At 44.1% G+C, this 18199-nt stretch overlaps 1 protein-coding gene across 3 annotated transcripts in view; it reads left to right on the plus strand.

The window, feature by feature from the left end:
- The first annotated feature begins 9346 nt into the window (after nucleotides 1-9346).
- Nucleotides 9347-18199, plus strand: part of IKBKE (inhibitor of nuclear factor kappa B kinase subunit epsilon) — an 87491-nt gene continuing 78638 nt past the window's right edge. The window contains exon 1 of one of the 3 annotated variants that reach the window (XM_044288455.1): nucleotides 9347-9611. The gene's annotated coding sequence lies outside the window, so the exon portion shown is untranslated. Of the gene's footprint in view, nucleotides 9649-18199 lie in introns of all 3 variants that reach the window. The other 2 variants (XM_044288454.1, XM_044288453.1) reach the window with 2 other exon arrangements.

The raw sequence follows: 18199 nt of genomic DNA on the forward strand, positions 1-18199 counted from the left end.
CGCCCCATGGAACAGTTTTGCATCTGGGCCCTATGTATTGTATGTAACCTTCTTGGAGCCCAGCCACGCCCCCTGTGAAGGAGCCCAGCACCGCCGGCGTCCTCCGAATCTCCTCCTTGCTCACAAAGTTAGATCGCTGTAATCTCGCGATGCGCAAGCTCGCACATGTGCAGTTCCTTCCCTGAGGCTGATGCCAGCACAGGGAAGAAACACTATGCTGGCACTGCGCATGCGCGAGCTCGCGGCGATCTAACTGTGTGCAAGGAAGAGATTCGGAAGACGCAGGCGGTGCTGGGCTCCTTCACAGGGGGCGTGGCAAGAAGGTTAGTACAGCCCCTTGGGCTCCTTACCAGGCTCATTTACATATCTATAAAATCATTTTTTAAACACAATAAAAGGACACAGCGCTATGGGACAGGTATATTGCGGACATGCTAGCGGCGATCTAGCCGTGCATGTCCGCATCTCTATAGGCAAAAAACGAGGTGACAGAATCCCTTTAAGTGCCTGGTACATGTGTCCAGAGAGGGAGCTCAGCCTTATAAAGCGAGAGTAGACAAGATGTTCCAGGAGTTTAGAGATAAAGGGGAGGTTAGAAACAGGTCAGTAGTTAGCGGCACAGGTCAGGTCAAGATGGCCTGCGAAGTAGCAGGAGCAGGTCGGGTCCTCAGGTTTCAGAGATTGGAACTGCTTCTGTCTTCTCGTTGAAGCTTACACATTGAGTGATGTACAGTGAATAGAGCCTGTGGCAATGTCGCTGCCTCTATGGCCCTCGCTGGGTGTCTCTTGGTATAGCACTGATAGTGACTAAAGTCAGCATACGGCAGGGCAAAGGGAGAAACTAAGGCCAGCCTAAAATAAGCACAAAAATAAGTAGGAGGAGCGTGCAGGCCCCGGTATCAGCCCAGAAGTGCGATGTGTGACCGCATCGTGCTGCTGCTGGGAAGCGCTGGATGAGCTCTGATGATCATCGGGGGAACCAGGTGAGTATTTACAGTTCTTTTTATTTTATTACAAAAGGGGGAGGGGGCACTACTGAAAGAGGCACAATGTGGGTGTATAACTACTATGAAGGGGACACATGTAGGCATGAATACTGTGAAGGTGACACAATGTGGGCATTACTACATTTAGGGACACAATGTGGACATTACTACTGTGATGTGTCATAATGTGGGCATAACTACTGTAAGGGGGCACAATGTGGGTATTACTACTGTGATGGGGAACAATGTGGGCATTACTACTGTGAAGAGGACACAATGAGGGCATACACTTTTTGCTGTCTAATTTGAGGTCTGATGAAGACTAGGCAGTCTGATCTGCTGATAAAGATTAGGGGTCTGATCTGAGGTCTAATAAAGATTGGGGATCTGAGTGGGGGGTCTTATCTAAGGTTTGATAAAGATGAGGGGTCTGAACTGAGGTCTGATTAAGATCAGGAATCTGATCTGATGAAGATGGGGGGGTCTGATTAGGGACCCTGATCTGAGGTCTGATAAAGATTGGTGGTCTGATTATGGATTCTGATCTGAGGTCTGATAAACATTGGGGGTCTGAATAGGGAGTGGTGGCGCTGTCAAGAGCAGGAGAGGTAAGTTCTTTTGCTGTGTTATTTGAGGTCTGACGAAGACTGGGAAGTCTGATCTGAGGTCTGATAAAGATTGGGGGTCTGATCTGAGGTCTAATAAAGATTGGGGATCTGATTAGGGGTGCTGATCTGAGGTCTGATAAACATTGGGGGTCTGATTAGGGAGTCTGATCTGAGGTCTGATAAAGATTGGGGGTCTGATTAGGGAGCTTGATCTGTGGTCTGATAAAGATGGGGGTTCTGACCTGAGGTCTGATAAAGTTGGGGGGTCTGATTATGAGGGTGTATATAGATTTGGGGTCTGAACTGAGGTCTGATAAAGCTATAAAGATGGGGGGTCTGATTAGGGAGACAGATTTGAGGTCTGATAAAGATTGGGGGTCTGATAAACATTGGGCGTCTGATTAGGGATGCTGATCTGAGGTCTGATAAACATTGGGGGTCTTATTAGGGAGTCTGATCTGAGGTCTGATAAAGATTGGGCGTCTGATTAGGGAGTCTGACCTGAGGTCTGATGAAGATGGGGGGGGGGGGGGGTCTGATTATGGAGCCTGATCTGAGGTCTGATAAAGATTGGGGGTCTAATTAGGGATGTTGATCTGAGGTCTGATAAACATTGGAGGTCTGATTAGGGAGTCAGATCTGAGGTCTGATAAAGATGGGGGGATCTGATTTGAGTTCTGATAAAGTTGGAGGGTCTGCTTTTGGGGGTCTGATGAAGATTGCGGGGTCTGATCTGAGGTCTGAGTAAGATTTGGGGTCTCATTTGGTGGTCTGATGAATGTTGGGGGTTCTGGACTAAGGTCTGATGAAGATTGGGGGTATGAACTGAGGTCTGATGAAGATTGGGGGTCTTATCTAAGGTCTGAGTAAGATCGAGGGGCTAATTTGGGGTCTGATAAAGACTGGGGGTCTGGTCTGAGGACTTTTTTTCTTATTTTCCTCCTCCAAAACCTAGGTGCATTTTATGATCAGGTGCATCTTATAGAGCAAAAAATACTGTACTTTCTTAATTTCACAGGGACGTTAACTGGAAGGAGTTGGCACTTACATTCATTTAATTTATACCAAAAGTCAGTAGAATACTTATATATGGTCTACTTTTTGAGTGAGGATTGTACGTTGCTACAAGACATCATAATATCCTCAGCGTATAACGTTACAAGGTGGAAGTAATTGAAAAAAATTATGCCTCACACCAATACAAACTATCATAGCTGCCCTGTAATCCAATCCATATTATTTATCCAAACGATGGAAACAGAGAACCCAATCTAATATTTCATTTTAGAGTAAATTTGCAAATTTAGAAAATAAAGAACTATAAATGTAAAAAAAAGAAAATACAACTTTTTGTACAAATTGCGCCTAAAGAGATATTAAAAACCGACCCGTGTATCATAAAATTTCACAAAAATTATTTTGGTAGCCTAAAAAAACGCTGTTAAGCCACGCTCTGGTCATTAAAGTGTTAAAGCTTCTCAGTTGCTCTCTACAGTTCAGTTTCCTTGCTGTTCTTCTGTAGCTGAATCTGTTCTGAGAGTGCCACAGACGGAGTCACATGCCAGCTGCGGGGAGGGACTGTTACACTGGGAATTTCCCCATGACACTATTCGCAGGTTTTGCGGGTTTAAGGCAATAGTAGATTGAATATTTTTTCACCTTCCTGTTCTTTACTGTTAGCGCAATATGAGGAAGTATTGCAGAAGTACTTAACTCTTCCCTGTCACTTATTAACAGCTGGGAGTTTCTTCTTCAAGCCATATTCATACCTGAGGTTCTATTCACTGGAAATTTTGCATTTCACACTTCTTTCTGACTGCAGCCACATTACCACAGAACATTAGACTTAGGCCTCTTGCACATGAACGTGTGCTGCCCGTGCTCGTGCTGCGGACCGCAATTTGCATGAGCACCGACCGTGGGCCAGCCGCATGCAGATCGCGGACCCATTCACTTGAATGTTCTATCTTTTTGCGAACGGAAGCACGGAACGGAACCCCATGAAAGCACTCCGTAGTGCTTCCGTTTCGTGGTTCGGTTCTGTTTCGCACCGCATCTCCCGATTTGCGGACCCATTCAAGTAAATGGGTCCGCATCTGTGATGCGGAATGCACACGGCCGGTGTCCCGTGTATTGTGGACCCATAGTATGCGGGCCGCAATACGGCCACGGGGGACACACGGTCGTATGCAAGAGGCCTTAGGGTAGGTTCACACAGAGTTTTTTGGAAGTGGTTTTGAGGAAGATTTTCCTGCAGGTTTTTCAGCCAAAGCCAGAAGTGGGTTTGGAAGGAATCCAAAATATAAAGCAAGGAATTATACTTCTCCTTCCTGCTGGATCCATTATTGGCTTTAAAGGGGTTCTCCGAGCGAGAATGATTTAAAATGGTAGTCAGTAACCTGTCCTAGACTGTGAACAGCTACCTAGGGGGGTGAGATGGAGGACTCACTACACATTACATTCTGGCATTTTCATATACTAAATATTGGTGAGCTTTCCTGTCAGGCTGCTCAGCCACAATGGCATATTGTAGGCAGGATCACATCATTACTATATATCTATATTGTAGAGCTGTGCAGTGAGGCCCCAACCCCTCATTTCCTAGGCAGCCATTTAAAATCATTCCACCAGCAAATCTGGTTTATCCTGCTGTGGAAGTAGCCGAATTATTCATCTGCATCGCTCATATTCAATATTATCCCTATCTCCATATATATGAATTAAAATGTATTGCCTCTGATGAAGCTCTTTCAAGATGGCCACCGTAAATGTGAGACTTCATTAGACTTGTGCATGCACCATTACGGAAGTAGTAGCGAATGCATAAATTTATTTCATAACTAATACGAACTCGGATTTGTGGTGTAAGCTAGAATCAGTAAAGAATCCGAACCCGATGATGAAATACATTTATACATGGTGCATGCGCGATAATAATGAAGTCTTGCATTAACTGCGGCCATCTCGAAAGAGCCTAATACATTTGAATGCATATATGATAATAATAAATAGGACTGATGCAGATGAACAAATCAGGTTCATTCACAGCAGGACGAACCAGATTCTCTCATCACTAATTCCCAGAGATCCCCTTTAAGTTATTGATATCACCTATGCCCTGCTGTGAAACACCCTGAAATATGGCGATTGAAAGGAGTTCCAGAGCTTTTATTTATTAAAACCCCCTAAGGCTACTTTCACACTTGCGTTGTTAATTCCAGTATTGAGATCTGGCAGAGGATCTCAATACCGGAATTAAATGGATAATATTTTATTTTGCATCAGGATGCATCCGTTCCGTTAGGGTGCGATTGTGTGAAATCAAAACGGGAAAAAAACAGATCTTATCTGTCACTAAATACATTGAAAGTCAATAAGTGACGGATTGGGTTTTTTAGGCTCCTAAAAAACGGATTTGTCACTATTGACTTACATTGTTTTCAGTGACGGATCAATTTTTTTTGTTTTTGTGATCAGACACAAAATCGCAGCTTGCAGTGGTATTGTGTCCGGTCACGAAACAGAATGCTGCCGGAACGGAAGACATCCCGATGCATCCTGAACAGATCGCTTTCCATTCAGAATACACGGAAACATTTTTTTTTTCCGGTATGGAAATCCGCTGCCGGATCTCAATACCGGCAAACAACAAAGCAAGTGTGAAAGTAGCCTAAATCAGTCCCTATAGAAAAATGTTGTTGAGTGGCCCAGCCAGACCCCAGACTTGAATCAAACATCCCCAAATCCAGGTGTGTAAACCTTGTGGCATCATACTCAAGAAGACTGGAGGCTGTAATCTCTGCAAAAGGTGCTTAAACTAAATACTTAGTAAAGAGTCTGAATACTTATGGCAATGCATATTTTAGTTTTTCCTTTTCATACATTAGCAAAGATTTTGAACATTCTGTTTTCATTTTCTCATTATGATTTTGAGTGCAGAATGATGGGAAAAACGTAACTGGCACCAGATTTATCACAGTGGCTTATGACCGTGTCAGACTGAATTTCCTTAGGCCTACCAGAAGAAATTATCTTGGGAGCCTACCTTCATACACTTCAGGTAGTCCCTGTGTAAGAAAAGTTAGTGGGTCCCTTTTATGTAACAGCTAGTTTGTTGAGAGTAAGGTGCTGAAAGAAGGTTTTTGTCTATTGGAAATGGGAGCTTTATATCTGTCCCCGTATTCCATCCCTTTATTCCGTTCCTAGGATGTTATCTTTGTTCCGTACATAACCCACTTACTTTGTGTATCATCTACACACCCTCTAGTCCTTCATACACCCTAGAAGTGACATTTGCAGTGAGCCCCTGAGGATCAAGTGCAGAGGATGGGAGTGGTAGTGGCCCTGATGAGATGTTGTATAATGGTGTACTCCCTTAGGCTGTCGTTCTCTCGGGTTCGGCGATGTGAAAAATAGGTGTGAACGGATCAGAGAGAACGTAGAAGAACAACAAACATTTTTCTTCACTTAGTGAAAAGGATGAATTACAGTACATCTAGCTGTCAACTGTGCAAGGTGCCATGTCTCTACCCCCAGCTGATAAGGTAAGGTGGCAGACAAGATGGCAGATGATAGCATTCTAGAGTAGTCCTTCTCTCTCTTCTGATTTCCCTTCTCTTACAGCAGTAAGCCTGAAATGTAGGCTTTTGAATGTGTCTGTCTTGAACTGTGGTGATGGGTGTCTTAACTCGTTATCCCCTCACTTGCAGTGGAGTCTGTATAGCTGTAGTGCTGATCACTTTGCTGACTGTAAATGCTGCAGATGCTATGTAGTCTGGGAACCTGCAGTCTCCCTGGAGTAGTGGCTCTCACAGATGAGCTGTATCTCTAGTCTGAAAGGCCCTTGGAGCGGGACAGATGAACGTGCTCCCTAACTCCACTCTCTATACCTCCCTCACCTGGCATGAAGCAGGATCAGCCCACTGCCAACCAGACTTTTCATCTCCGCTCAAAAATCATATACTGAGCGGACAACGAACGGACCCCATTATAGTCTGTGGGGTCTTTAGGCTCCGTAACGCTCAGTTAGGTCTCAGTTATCTGCAGAATCCATCCTTTCCGTTCTCCTGCTCCTCAACGGAGCTGGAGAATGGAAAGGAGAAACGGTGATGTGAAAGGAGCCTTAGTTAGATAGTTAACCTTTTATTTATAATTCCCTATGCCATTAATAAATCCCCTTTTAAAGATCCAGTAGTTGTTGCTGTTAATTTACTATTACCTGGGACCCCAAAAACTCCCCCAAAAACTCTGCAGATTCTACAGGGAGTATTATACGTATATAGGGGCACAAAGGGGGACATTTTATATATAATGGATGCAACAACTGATGCAAAATGGCTAAATCCATCTTTTTTCACTGGCGAGTTAATAATAATTTAAATCGGAACTCCTGCCACCTAGTTTCATTTGCTCAGCTTCTAAATATTCCACTTAATTTTCAGTTTGTAACTAATTCTTCTCTCCATCCCTACCTTTTCTTTCCCATGCAAACCCAGTCTTCTGCCTAGTCCTCTTTTCTCCAGGCCAAGTTGGTCCTTATAAGAAATGTAAGGTCCCTGGTGTAACTACTTTCCCATAGCTACATCCCTATGTTGGACTCAGCACCTAACGTTGGGCCCAAATGAATATATACTATGGTCATGGCTGTGTCATCATGATTTGACCCATTGTACATAAAAACTACATTGATCACAAGGAGGAACGGCAGAAATTTAGGCTGTGTTTTTATCTGTTTGTCTGTTGGCAAGAACAGTGCAGTCTACAGCAACCAAAACCCTGATGGACCCTGACATACACCATTATAACCAAAGACATCAATCAGCATTCATTGGGATCCATTTGAAAATGGCTTGGTAGGAACAGACTCCAAGACGATGTGTACAGAAACCTAAGGATGTAACCACACGGCGTGGTCGTGTCATGGTTGTGACGTGGCCATGCTGTGTTCCAGGGCTGAAAGGGCCTCAGCGAGCTCTAATTAAACTAGTAGCACTTTTCAGCCCTGCATTGTTAATGTCCCCACTGCACTTTCAATACCGCACCACCATTAACAATACAGATCCACTGAACAGTGCGGTCTTCATTCGTTTGGAGCCCCCTGAGACCCTTTCAGCCACACAGCACTCGGATGCAGTATGACTACAGAGAGACACGATGTACCCTATAGGCCTTTTTACACAAGTTGATACAGCGGGCAATTGAGGAATTGGGAACGGTCAGTGGAACGCTCAGTCCTCATCACTGCCCACGCATTAGCTGCATTCATCAATCATCACTGCTGGAGGATGAACGAATGTTGTTGTGATCGCTTGTCTGATTTCAAGTTTCAGTGTTTGTCACTATCACATCCCTACTTATATAGAGCGTGCTTCCTACAGTCATTAGTGTGCCACATAAACATTCAGCTCATCCAACAAATGAGGTTTGCTGCTTTTTAGCTGATCACCGGCACATCGGCTAATTTGTCTGAACATTTGCGTCTGAAAATAAGGAGATAGAGGGGGTATGCTAGAATTGACTTATTTTTAAAGTGTAACTGCCATTTTTTTTTCATTTGTGTAATGTATATTCGGCGCAGGCGCAGAAAGAAAGGCCGCAGCTGAATACTGAACAGAACGGCGCAGGCGCGAGATTTTCACATTAGACGGGCCAGAAGGAGAACCAACGCTGGCCTGGCCCTGTCAATCAAGACAGAAGGGGCGTGGAAATGAGGTAGGCGAACGGAGCATCTAGGAGCAGGTGCAATGTCCCCCCCCTGCTCCTAGAGGCTCATTTGCATATAATAAAAGTTCAAATTACACAAAAACGGGGGATACTTAAATAAAAGAAATGCAGAGTTACATTCAGGTGACATTTTCACATCTATAATGTCAGCCTGTTTAATAGAAAAAATTAGGGTGACAGAAACCCTTTAAGGCCCCCTATAGTGCCCCCATCAGTAACAAGGCCCCTTTATAAGGCACCCTTTAGAGCCCCCAGTAGTAATACATCTGCCATAGTGTACCCAGTTGTTATATTACCCCCTATAACGGAATAAGTATTTATAAAGCCCCCTGTAGTAGCCCCAATATTTATAAAGCCCTGAAGCAGTGCATCCTGTAGTTATAATGTCCCTCTGTAGTGTACCCTGTATTATAATGCCCCCCAGTAGTGCCAGTACATATAATGCTCCATTTAGTGCCCATATGTAAAATACCTTCTGTAGTGCTCTGGCCTGTATTATAATGCCCCCTATAGTGCCTCCCGTATTATAATTCACCTATAGTGGTCTGGCCTGTATTATAATGCCCCCCATAGTGCCCCCTGTAGTATAATACCATCCTGTAGTGCTAGTATGTATAATGCTCGCAACTCCCCCTCATGGCGGAAGCAGGCCTGACCTTGTCCATGTTTAAATGTGGGAATTAGAGCACAGTGAAGACATCCGAGGACCCACAAAGCCTGAACTGAGCTTCCTTTCACAAGTTTCACAGGGAGGATGTTGATTTTAAAAGTAGGTCAATTTTTTTCCTGTTCCAATCCTAACAGAACATTTCTGCATGTAAATATAAGAGGTCAGACCGCCATCCTGATTACATCTGATTGTAGCATTTTTCTGTGGGCAGCACAGTGGCACCGTAGTGCCTTGCAGCACTGGGGTCCGAGGTTCAAATCCAACCAAGGTCAACATCTGCATGAAGGGTATGTTTCCTCCCAAAGTAAAGTCAATAAATAAAACCTGTACCACATATATATAAAGGGGCACAGCATAAGTTTATTCCAGTTACGAGGGACAATTACTAGGCACAGATAAAAGGCATCAAGTCATATATGTAAAATAATAACAGAGAAGAAGGAAGTATGAAATAATTTAGAATGTAGCTGCTCTGGTATAGGTGCGCTGTCCCTTTAAGAGGGTTGTCTCTGGTGATGAAACAAAAGAGAAACAAGGAAGTCAGCATGTTGGTGTGTGGATGTGACTGAAGAACACCGGGAAGACACAGAAGTCATAGGGCTGGGGTCTCCTTCATACATGCAGGTATGTGTGCTCTGCTTTTCCCTGTCCCAACAGAAAGGTGAGTACTGAAGTTCCTGTATGTACTGGTCGGCCTGTAAGTGACATGTGCTCCCATGTGCTGCTACATGTGTGCACACAAGTCTCAGACACATTCCTTTACTATCTTTATTTATTCTTCTTAGTATTTTACCGCCGTGTGTGATTGCTACTACCCCAATCCCGCAGAAAGCTGTGCTGTTACATATGGATCTCAAACTAGAGAGCGAAATAATAGGATATTGGGGTTACTGCTGTCACAACTACATTTTCAGGTTTTGAGGATTAATATATATATATATATTTTATATCTATAATATCCACAATTCTAAGAATTTAGTTATACGGACATAATATAATATCCACGATTCTAAGAATTTAGTTATACGGACATAAACAGTAAAGTACGGTAAATGTTTCAATATATCTTCCTTCCTTTCTCCCCACCATTCATGGCCAGGGATGGCCCCTGCCTCTTCTTATTTGGGCCGTATACGTTGAATTACATACAGTGACTATTATACATTATACACCGTTTATGGTTGGGTCATTGTTGAGATTGATATAATGATATTATATATTATGCAGAGCTGTGTCTCATATAACATCCACCGTCGTCCATAGTGTTCAGCTCAGGCTTGATTGCAGATGAGGAAATCTGTGTTGGGCACTTTCTTTCTTGGTTGAGGTCACCCTGTAACCAAAGCACATCACAGAGCTTATTTAACTGGTTTCATAGGATACCACTGTACTTGTACTGTAAACTCCACGGGGACTGTAATCTGTACTTTCTAGGAGACCCACAACTGTGCCTGGACTTGGAACTGCTGACTATGGTCATGAGTACTTATGGCTGAGATAGTAAAGATGATCACACATGTAGTGTAGGCTTACTAGCTAATATTACAGTAGGCATTGTCTTTACACTTTACAACTTGCACTGTGCTGAAGTTTGCCTCATTAGGTCGCACCCCTTGACTCGCTCTTAAAGGGTTTGTCTGAGATAATAAAAAATCTTGAACTAGCTTTCTAATAGCCTAAAATCAAAGAACTCCTGTTAGGCCTCTTTCACACTTGCGTTGTCCGGATCCGGCGTGTACTCCACTTGCCGGAATTACACGCCGGATCCGGAAAAACGCAAGTGTACTGAAAGCATTTGAAGACGGATCCGTCTTCAAAATGCGTTCAGTGTTACTATGGCAGCCAGGATGCTATTAAAGTCCTGGTTGCCATAGTAGGAGCGGGGGAGCGGTATACTTACAGTCCGCGCGGCTCCCGGGGCTCTCCAGAATGACGTCAGAGCGCCCCGTGCGCATGGATGACGTGCCATGCGATCACGTCATCCATGCGCTTGGGGCGCCCTGACGTCACTCTGGAGCGCCTCGGGAGCCGCACGGATGGTAAATATGCTGCTCCCCCGCTCCCCGCTACACTTTACCATGGCTGCCAGGACTTTAGCGTCCCGGCAGCTATGGTAACCACTCTAAAAAAGCTAAACGTCTTATACGGCAATGCGCCGAAACGACGTTTAGCTTAAGGCCGGATCCGGATCAATGCCTTTCAATGGGCATTCATTCCGGATCCGGCCTTGCGGCAAGTCTTCAGTTTTTTTGGCCGGAGCAAAAAGCGCAGCATGCTGCGGTATTTTCTCCGGCCAAAAAACGTTCCGTTCCGGAACTGAGGACATCCTGATGCATCCTGAAGGACGGACTGTCTATTCAGAATGCATTAGGATAATCCTGATCAGGATTCTTCCGGCATAGAGCCCCGACGACGGAACTCTATGCCGGAAGACAAGAACGCAGGTGTGAAAGAGCCCTTATACACGCCCTTTTTCCAGCGTTGTTCTCTGTGGCACTGGTCCAGTCCTCCTGATTAGGGATGAGCGACCCGAACCCGAGTTCGGGAAATGTTTTTTTTACAGTACAAATTCATTTATTAAGTTATTATGCGAAGTCTCGTGAGACTTCGCGAAGCAAAAACTTTGCCTACTCTGAGCTCCTGCTCAGTACAGTATTAGAACAAAGTTTTATGCCAATCGACTTCAGATGTTTCATCCGAAGACAATTCGCTCATCCCTACTCCTGATGCTGCTTGTTTATGTGGCGTGCAGGTATATGGCACTTAACCATTTCAGCCCATCATTGTCTTCAGCAGTCACATGTCGCTCACCTGCGTGTCACTATGCATGTCATAAGCGCAGGTTCCCATTAAATATGTTAACCGCACCATGAAACCAGAAGGAAAGTGTGCACAGCAATCCATGGGCCTTGGATATCATAGTGTCATGTAGTCTCTATTATAGGGGAGGAAGGGGTTAAAGGCAATCTGTCACCAGTTTTCTACTGCCCTAAGGTCCAGTGCATGTCAATCAGTCCCCATTTTTTCCACATGACTCAGCAGCGGTGGGCGGGGAGAGCCATGAGCTTATGAATATTCAGGCCTCATCATTATGCATTAGAACTAGGCTGGGGCAATTAATGTAAGTGACCCAGCATTTTGCTAAGGGGATCTGCCACTTGTTTATGTTGCCCTTACTTAGGACACCATAAAGCTGGTGACAGATTCCCTTTAACAAGAGCTGACTGCAATGTACTCCTGGGAGATGCAGGTGCTTGTTGGTCATGTGGGCCCAGCAGTTTCCCATCCACAGAAACTGAAGAGACAAGAGCTACACAGAGATGAGTAAGAAAAGAGAAAATGGTGATCATTACACTGGAAGGCAGCATTTATTGGATTGATATAGTGGGTATACATTACTCCAGGTAATATAATTTTACATTTGTGGGATAACCCCTGTAAAGAGTATCTGTCAGCATTCCTAACTTATATGTTTTATTAACCACTTCATTACCAGAGTATTTATCCCCCTTCCTTACCAGGTCAGTTTTTTTGTTGTATTAATGCGTCTATCTAACTGCAAATACATGTATTTGATATTATTTTTCTCGGGACACCTTAGATCTTTATTTTGTGCCATTAGATGATGGATATAATATAAAAAAAGAAATATTGAAAATTATGAAAATAAATATTTTCCTTTCTTATCAGTTTTTTTCTGTTACAAAAGGGTTTCAAGACAAAACATTTCTTAAACCATTCCCGTACGCTTGTACCCTGAAAATGGACGCTATTTATGTAATTTATCTACTGGCTGGGCCCACCGCAAGACTTCAAAAGACTGGAGCGCATTTGGGATTTTGGCGTCCTTTTTTTCTATTGCTGGTTATATAGCACAGTACTGCCAGAAAAATCTTGTACAGCGCCAAGACGCAATAAGCCCCTTTAAAATGACTTTTTTTTATATTATTCATCTTGGGGAAATTTTGACATTTTAAGGATTTTTTTTATACATTTTTTATTTTTTTAACATTTATTTTTTATTTACTTTTTTTTAAAGTGAATCAACCCGTTTCTGCCACAGTCAAGGCAGGAAGAGGTTAATTCCCAACCTGCAGGCTGACATTTCATTTAAAAGCCAGCAAGAGGCGCTCTTACATAAGAAAAAGCGCTCCCTGACAGCTTTCTACTTCTTCAATGTAATACACTCTTGTAGCAGGGTGCTACAAGCGTGTATTACAAGTACACCGCTCCTACAGGTCATGGCACACCTCCCTGTGACTGCAGCTGTCTAAATACAGCGCAGTCACCGCGATCTGCGTCGGCACAGGCTGCCGGAAGATCGCAATGTAACCCAGCGGTTTTTGGATGTCAGGTTACAGTTAAGAGCTTACCGCCGACACGTAGAACGTCGTGTGGCGGTAGGCAAGTGGTTAAATACATGTATCCCCCATTAAATAATTTTTCACCAGTTTTGCAACTTTTTAAATGCTATTGTGACTTTTTTATTTGCTGGTATTTTTACGCCACCTTCATCCGTTTTTCTAAAAAAGGGGAGCGACGATGGGGGGATATGGGCACATTTATCATTATGTATGCAGAAACGGGAGTAATTAAAGACTGAAATCATAGCTGGTGTAGATTTCATTCTGGCGCATGGACTTCCGGAGGGGGCATTTAATTTATGACCAGGTCTGCACCTTGTAAATTGGCAGCATAGGGCCCGTCAAGACTGGTGTAGCACTTGCTGGTATTTATAGATCTAGGGCCTTTATTCCAAGTAGATGTTCTGCTCTGTAATTGGCATTGTTGCTGCTTTTAGTATGATACCATGGTGGCATTTTATGGTAAAATCAGGCAGCAGTGACCACTGTCGGTGGTTGTGGCTCAGCCATGTGCAGCCACCTCCATGATGCGGTCTCACTTAGGGTTCATTCAGATGGCCGTATGCTGTCCGCAAAAGTGCGGATCCGTTGTTTTGCGGATTAGATGCAGACCCATTTATTTCTATGGGGCCCTTTTCTTGTGTTCTATGGCTCCGCAAAACAAATAAAACATGTCCTATACTTGTCAGTGAAAATCAGGACGTGGCCCCATCTATAGGGTTCGCAACAATGCGGAATGCAATCAGTTTTTTTTTGCAGACATGCTGAACTGTGCACAAATAAACGGATCTGTATATGGCCGTCTGAATGAGCCCTTAATGTGAGCCATTCCAATATAAGCACATTATTAGTGTGTTTCCAAATAAAATCCATATTTTCACACATTTGAAACAGGAGTAGTCTACATACCAGGTAGAATTTACATGTTCCTGACATATCATCAGAGTTTCTGAACACAAAAGAGGAGTCAGGAAGCAATCCTTGTGAAATATATAATTACCTGTTTAGCTGATTTAATGAAGAAGATGAATGATATGAGATGAAATTAAAATGTAGCTCTGGGTTCACTTTACACCGCTTCAGTTATTAAGAAATTGTATTATATGCTATTCCCTAATCTGTTCCCAGTCACAGACTCGCTCTTACTGCATACAGCAGCCACAGTAAAACAGCTCATTTTTAAGCAAACTATAGTCCATCAACTCTATAGCATGTGCGTATGGAATGGAATGCCTGTATCCTGGTGATGGATATGCAGCGATCTGGAGGGGGGGAATCAAGGATTGGAGGAGTAGTTGTGGCTCTAGTAGTGGTAGTAGTACTCACAGTTCACAGTGGCACACACCCTGGCTCCCTGGGCAGTGCACCGTGAGTGGAGGGTACACCCCTTCTTCCCAGGGTCCTGCTGGTGTTTGGTAGAGTGCCCTCGATGATGGAGTCAGTAGTTAGGCCCAGTTTAGATGAAACAGATAACAGTCTCTTTACTGTGGATGATGAAAGTTGCAGTACAAAGAGCAGCAACAGGCACAGTTCTGAGGTATAAAACAGTGTAGTCTTCTCCTAATAGCTGTGTATGGGCAGCCACATTGATGCAAAGTCCAAGGTTATCTTCACTGTCTCTGCACATACACTCACCTGGTCCTAGACAATCTGTGGGTATCTTTCCTGCTTTCCCTCATGCTTACTCTCCTGGAAAAGTTGCTTTGCTCTGGTAGCTTCTCACTCCACAGGAATGAGGTTTTTCCTGTAGAAACATCCTCTTTTTTTATCAGCTTCTATCAGGCATACAAACTGTGGCTTTCTCCTCAGCCCTTGCCAGACTCTCTGGTTGATGCAATCATGCTACACAGCTCCTCTCTCAAAGGATGTGGACAAGCTTTTCTCCTTCTGAGTAGGGCACAATAACTAAGCTGCACCACCTACAGACAGCTCTTGGGATCATATTCAAAGCATAACACAGGGCAATAACTGTATTATTTATTTATTATACTCACTTATATAGCACTGACATATTCCGCAGCACTTTACAGACATTAGCATCACACTGTCCCCGATGGGGCTGAGTATCCAGAGGAAACCCACGCAAACATGGAGTGAACATATAAACTCCATAAATATGTTTTCCTTGGTCAGATTCCCATGGTTATGGTGCCCATATTTGCATCACACTATGCCATGGTCCCTCCTGTGAGAGAGGTGGGAAGATCGGATAGACTTGCTGCACGTGAGGCTGACAGGTCTCTCTGTTTTCCTCTATGTATGTTGTTGTTTGGCAGGATCTCACCTCTCCTCAGGTGCTGCTCGTTATCAGTGATGAGGCTCTATTTAGATCCGCCTCACACTGCTGACCATGTTGATAGTTTCTGCATTAAGTTGCTAGTGCTGGTTTGTCTCCTGTTCTCCATACATCTCTAAGCTAAGTACTTGTTGCCTTCGCTGTTTCTTATTATCTGGTGTGTGTTGTTTCTAGGCCTCAGGGAGACGCAGGTTCCTTCATTCTGGAAGGAACCAGCTGTCTCATCCCCTGCTACCTATCCTAGGGCTCGTCAGTTTTAGCAGGGCTTTTGGTATCCGGTGTATGAGTATTTCCACCATCAGGATCTGCTCATACTGGCAGGAGTTAGGGAAAGGCCTAATGATTACTAGGAAGTCACCATCCCTCTTCCTTAGCTTTTGAGGCCTAGATTGTTGTCTATTCGTTGTGGTGTGTATTTGGTGTTTTCCCTTCCCATTAACCTCTGACATTATCAACTGCACAAACCGTTATCCTTTGTTTTATCGGTGCAGCTATGGATACTGTTTCTGCAGTGGTCGATTATTATTTAATTGCTGAAAGGTGATGCTCAGTCTTGGGCTTTCTCTTTGCCGACTGGTTCACAATCCCTCCGGTTGGCAGATAAATTTTTCAGAGCTCTGGGACTTATTTACGATGACCCATATCGGGTTTACCTGGCCAAATCTAAGTTGCGTTGCTTGCAGCAGGGAGAGCGTTCAGCTGAGTCCTATTGCTCTGAATTTAGGAGATGGGCAACTGATACAGAGTGGAATGACCCAGCTCTCTGTAGTCAATTTTGTCAAGGCAAGGACTGTCTGAGAACCTGAAGGATGCCTTGGCATTTCATGCAAATCCAGAGTCGTTGGAGGCTGCCATGTCTCTGGTGCGTATTGATAGACGCCTGAGGGAGAGATCTAAAGTTCCTCTCGCTCGGGACGTATTATCATACAGGGAAGCGGTCTCTTCTGACACTCTGCGTAAAGAGACACTTGAGCTTGTGTCTGGTGATGAGCCAATGCAATTGGGTCAGGTCACACCTGGACCAGGTGATAAAAACTTTAGGGTTAAGAAAAGACTTTGCTTTTTCTGTGGTCAAGGAGGACATTTTGTAAACGTATGTCCTTATGTTAAACATCAAGGTGAAAAGGGAAAGAAAAGTCCTATTGTGTCTACAGTACTCCTCTTCTCACTCTTGGTAGTGTGGATGGGGAAGTTGAGAATGTACTTTTGTCTTTTACCGGTAGTACACGATTTCTCCTGCCTGCCAAGGTGGTGCTAGATTCCAAAACTGTGGAAATGGAAGTATTTATTGACAGTGGGGCAAGGGTTAACTTAGTGGATGGCCAGTTTGTCCGTATGCATGGTTTGACAACAAGCGCATTAGGCAAAAATATTTCTGTGTTTGCGATTGATTCCGCCCCTCTCTCTCAAAAGTGTCTGTCTCAAATGGTGCAGGACATTTTCCTAAAGGTGGGAGATTCTCATATTGAATGCATTTCATGTTTTGTGCTGGAGGGTTTGCCTACTCCTCTGGTGTTAGGTTTACCATGGTTAACCAAACATAACCCTACTATCGATTGCCAAGCGAGACAGATTCTCGATTGGAGTGATTTCTGCCTTGACAACTGTCTTAGCACATCGCTTTCTGTTGTAACTACTAAAATGTTACCTCCTTTACTTTCGGATTTTTCTGATGTATTCTCTAAAAGTGGAGACCAGGAGTTGCCTCCTCATCGGGAGTATGATTGCCCCGTCAACCTTATTCCCAGAGCTAGATTGCCAAAGTCTCGGTTGTATAATCTTTCTGAACCCGAAAGAGTAGCTATGCGAGAGTATATCACCTAGAGTTTGGCTAAAGGTCATATTAGACCAGGGCTCGACAAATCCCAGGCGCCAGGTCGCCATGGCGATCAGGAATTTTGTCCTGGCGCCTTGGTATTTGCCCTCACATGGCTGCCCCCCAGTAATCCAGGGCACTTCCGGTGTTCCGTTAGATTTCCCTACCTCGTTAGATTTCCCTACCTTCGTCACTTCTGGCCGCACCGGACATGACGTGTTCGGTTACCGCATATTAGCCTGAGAAAAGAAGAACAGCTCCCATTAGGTTCGCGTATTCTGTAACATACTGCTGACATCGTCTCATACAGCACGATGAGGGGAAGCTTTATGGATCGTGACCGGGGCGAGTAAGAATATACTTGTTGGTGCGCGGCCTCAGTAAAAATGGAGGTAGGCTTATCTACATGCCGGGGAAGGGTTAATCCTGCTGCCAGATCTCCGTGGGTGACCGAAAGTGATTGTACTTTTATAGTAGTTGTTGGAATAAAAAAATAAAATAAAACACAACAATCTCCAAGTTTTCTACTTCTTCTTCTTCTTTTTATTTTTTTAAATACTTAGAACCTATCCTCAAGATCAGTATCTGATCAGTGGGGCTCTGACTGGATGGCCACAGCCTCTTCCTTCAAGCCGCTGATAGTTGATGGTCCTGGGTGTCCGACCCCCATTGGTCAGAGGGTATAAAACACTTGGACAACCCCTTTAAAGGGATTTTCTGGGACTTTATAAGTCTC

The sequence above is a fragment of the Bufo gargarizans genome, chromosome 3, assembly GCF_014858855.1.
Source record: "Bufo gargarizans isolate SCDJY-AF-19 chromosome 3, ASM1485885v1, whole genome shotgun sequence".
Taxonomy (NCBI): domain Eukaryota; kingdom Metazoa; phylum Chordata; class Amphibia; order Anura; family Bufonidae; genus Bufo; species Bufo gargarizans.